The 4,398-nt window shown below is 39.2% G+C and overlaps 1 pseudogene; it reads right to left on the minus strand.

Moving 5' to 3' along the window:
* Positions 1 to 3,622: 3,622 nt before the first annotated feature.
* LOC110573968 lies at positions 3,623 to 4,030 on the minus strand (annotated as a pseudogene).
* Positions 4,031 to 4,398: the final 368 nt, after the last annotated feature.

Below are 4,398 nucleotides of genomic sequence, written 5' to 3' on the forward strand. Positions count from 1 at the left end.
CAGTCTTTTCTTTTTAAAAAATCAAGAACAAAGGGAATACATTTTAGAGATCATTTTTTCCCTTCTTTCTATTCATATGCCTCCCACTTGTCACTGTTTCCATCAAGATGATTTTTAAAAAGATTTATACAAGCACTCCACGTGCATTGTGGAAAAGTTAGAAAATATAGAATAGCTAAAGAAAAAAGAGTGACCCCCAAATTTCACCACACAGAGGCAACCAGTTTGGTTTATAACAATCTTCTCAGTGGGATCCATTGGCACATCAGTTTCCAAGAACTCTTCATGGGGCTCCTGTCTACTGTGAGTCTGTGGATAAAATTTACAGTTACTAGAACCACGGAGAGACAAACTCTTCCTGAAACTAAGTATAGCAGGATAATTAGAAAGCCGTACCCCCAGAGTGTAATGTACAATTTGCCCAGGAAAGATGGCCCCAGTTGCATGTTTGCCATCCTGGGGGACCACTTGGCTTTGTGAGAACAGAGGAGGTCCCTGTCAGAGCAGTGAACAGTTTGGCTCACACAGACTGAACTGCAGCATGACAAACCAGTGTGGGATGACTGTAGGCTCGTTTAGGGCTTTCTTTTCTTTTCTTTTCTTCTTCTTCAAAAAGTCTTTGAATTCTTTTCAGTGTCCGGCCTAACTTAAAATTAAAGAAATAATCATGAAAACACCTCTGAGCTCTACTATTACTTATTAAATTAATCAAAAGATGAGTCACAGTGGCAACATCCCAATGCTAGTGTAGGTGTGGGAGAATAGATGCATTCATTTGTTGGTGGTGACTTTCAAATTGCTCCAGTAATTCTGGAATGCATTTTGTCCAATTCTGGTAAGAGCCATAAAACTGATTTTGCGCCCCTTTACTCGGTAGCACTCACATTATGGGATATAGCTTGAGGAAATAATCTAAAAAAAGAAAGCAATTTATATAAAGATGGTTAGAGTTTAAATTATGGGTAATCAGGAAAGCTGTCGTCCAGAGATTTCCCTTATATTTTACCATCCTCAGAAATGTGTTTTATCCACTTAGGAGAGCTTTTCTACGTAATGAAGACTTTGAATGTGACTGCCACTGCAGACGAGAGAAGCCTCTCTTGTTGAAGTGGAAGGATTCAGTGGGTGACTTTCCTTCCTCTCTTTCTCTCTCTCTTTCTTTCTTTCTAAAGATTTTATTTATTTATTTGACAGAGAGAGAGAGAGGGTGCGAGGGAGAGCACAAGCAGGGGGAGAGGGAGAGGGAGAGGGAGAGGGAGAAGCAGGCTCCCTGCTGAGCAGAGAGCCCGATGTGGGGCTCGATCCCAGGACCCTGGGATCATGACCTGAGCTGAAGGCAGACGCTTAACTGACTGAGCCACCCAGGCATCCCAGTTGGTGACTTTCTGCACAGAATACGCAGCTCATGGATTTTCTTTAGTCCTACCAAATTTTCCCAAGATAGACACGAATGTTGATTTGAAAGATACTAGAATACAGAATGAGCATAGAGGACATCTTCTTGAACTCTCTAGCTGAGACTGGTACCTTCTCTCAGTATATGGACAGATGTCTGGTCACTGCTTGATCAGCCTATTACCTCTTGGGGCAATTTGTTGGCAGCTCTACTATTTAGAAGGCTCTTCCTTATGTTAGAACAAAATCAGCCTACTTGCAACTTCCACCTATTAATTTCATTTCAGCCTTCTGAGGACATGTAGAAGAAATCCGGCTTTCCTATAAGTCTTTTCTTTTTCCTCCCCAGGCTAAAAAGCCTTAGCTCTTTTAGACTTTCCTCAGATGTTCAACATAGGGTTATTTTTTTCTGGAGGCATACCAATTGGTTGATGTGCTCCTTAAAGAATTCAGAAGAAAATGACCGCAATACCCTGAGTGTAGTCTAAACATTGCTGAGAAGGCCTAGTAGGATTGTTCATTCTTACAGCACAATTTCAGGAATATTAAGACCTCTTTAGCTTTTATCTATGCCATGTACCTAGATAGTGTGTGTATACAGCTAAAACCCGCTGGTATTTTCATGTGCATGGCTTGGGCTCTTCTCTATCCTGTAGAATTGCTTATTTGAATCTAAGTGCAGTTTCGCATTTATTCTTAGGTATGATGTTTTTGATGAGGAATAATTTAGACATAGTAACAAGCACTAATCTAAATTTTTGTATATATAAATGCCCATCTAACCACCACTCAGGTCAGCATATAGAATTTTTCCAGAATTCTAAGAGGTTTTCTCATGCCCTCTCACAGCCAACAGCTCCCCAATTGTAATCACTACTCCGGCTTCTATTACCATGAATTAATTTTGCCTGATTGAACTTCATGTAAATGGAATTGTGCAATTTCAATTCTCACTTTGGTGTCTGTGAGATTTATTTATATTGTTGAATAAGGCAGAAGCTTACTCTTTTTATTGTTATGTAACTTCCCATAGTATAAATTATACCACAATTTACCTATCTAGTCAACTGTTTGGTTTTTTGAATAAAGCTACCATGACAATTATAGTACATGTCTTTTGGAAGACATAAGTACTCATACCTGTTGATTATATACCTAGGGGTAAAACTGATGGGTCCTAGGATATATAGCTGTTTTGCTTAATACATACTGCCAAACAGTTTCCTCAACTGGAGGTACCGGTTTATGCTCTCACTAGTAATGTATAGAGTTCCAGTTTTCTATATCTTCTCCAGCACTAGTTACCGTAAAGTCCTTTAAGTTTTAGTCATTTTAAAGAGGTATAAGGTATTATCTCACTCTTTTTTTTACTATTGTTTGACTTCGCATTTAAAAAAATTTTTTTTAATTTTTAATTTTTTAAAGATTTTATTTATTTATTAGAGAGAGATACAGCGAGAGAGGGAACACAAGCAGGGGGAGTGGGAGAGGGAGAAGCAGGCTTTCCGTCAAGCGGAGAGCCCGATGCAGGGCTTGATCCCAGGACCCTGGGATCATGACCTGAGCCGAAGGCAGATGCTTAACGACTGAGCCACCCAGGCACCCCACTTTGCATTTTTCTGATGACTGATTATCCATATAGTTTTTATGTAAAATTAATTGCATGATTTAGCTCTATTGAATTCATTTTGGATTGCTCCTTGGTTATCCCATGAATTCACTACTCCTTCTAGCTTTTTCCTACCCACTCATTTATTTCTGTCATTTTTATCCTCCAAGTCTCCATAACACAGGATGTGGACAAAATGTGGTATCAAGCCCCTCTAAGTTGATGTCAGTGCTTTGACTGGCATCCTTGGGTAAGCCATTCAGCCAGTTCTGAAATCAACCTAACTGTATGATTATCAGCTCACATTTCACCATGCTTTCAATAAAGCTATCTAGAAATACTAAAATTCAGATCCTTGCATGCCTATAATATTCCTCTGATCTATCAGTCTCGTTGGTACACCTATCAAAAAATGAAGTTAGTTTAAGTTGGTATTCTTTGTGAATCCAAAATGGCCCCCATTAATCATTTATTCCTTCTCTATGAGCCCACAGATCATCCTTTTGATTTCCTAAAGGTGTATCTTTCACTTTATAAATGTAGGACAACATTTGCAACTTCTGTTTTTTTATAGTTCTGTTGTTTTATTAACACAAATATGATGTGCACATAAGCTGTCTATTTATTTTCTTCGCTGCATAGCCTGGCATTGGGACTGGTGACTCCGATGGCCAGCTGGGCTGCTTTTTCCACAATGGCTTTGTGGTTCTTGGAGGAGACATTCTGAGCAATCTCTGCACAGTAAGATTTGTTGCACATCAGCAGCACTTCAAGCTCCTTGACATTGTGGACAAGGAACTTCCGGAAGACACTGAGCACTATGTGCTTTGTTTTCTTGTTGCTCCCATAACCAGTGTTGGGTGTCAAGATCTGGCCCTTGAATCTTCTGTGCACCCTATTGTCAATGCTTCTGGGTTTCCGTCAGTTGCACTTAATTTTGACATATTGGTTGGACTGGTGCCAGATGAACTTCTTGGTCCTCTTTTTAACAATCTTGAACTTCACCAGAGGTCTGAGGGTGGCCATGATGCTGAGTAGGAGACAGCTGCCACCTCTGCAGGCGGCATGGAAGAAGAGAGAACATTTGCAATTTCTTACTTGAAGCAGAAGTATGGTTTACAATGGTCTCCTGGTTTAATTTGATTGCTGTGTTTAAACTGATTTTCTTTTTTATGAATGGAATCCTTACTTAAAGATTTTAAGATAGTTCATGAGTTGACAACTATACAATAAATATTTTTGGGGGAGGATGAGCATTAAGAAATATTTTACAATGTAAGCAATCACTCACTAATTAATCTCTAAACTTGGATTTCTAATTATCTGATTTTCCTAGTCACATGGACACTAACAGTTTACTTTTGCAAATGGGCAGAATGATGAAAATGATCGAT

This window comes from Neomonachus schauinslandi, chromosome 6 (genome assembly GCF_002201575.2).
Source record: "Neomonachus schauinslandi chromosome 6, ASM220157v2, whole genome shotgun sequence".
Lineage (NCBI taxonomy): Eukaryota > Metazoa > Chordata > Mammalia > Carnivora > Phocidae > Neomonachus > Neomonachus schauinslandi.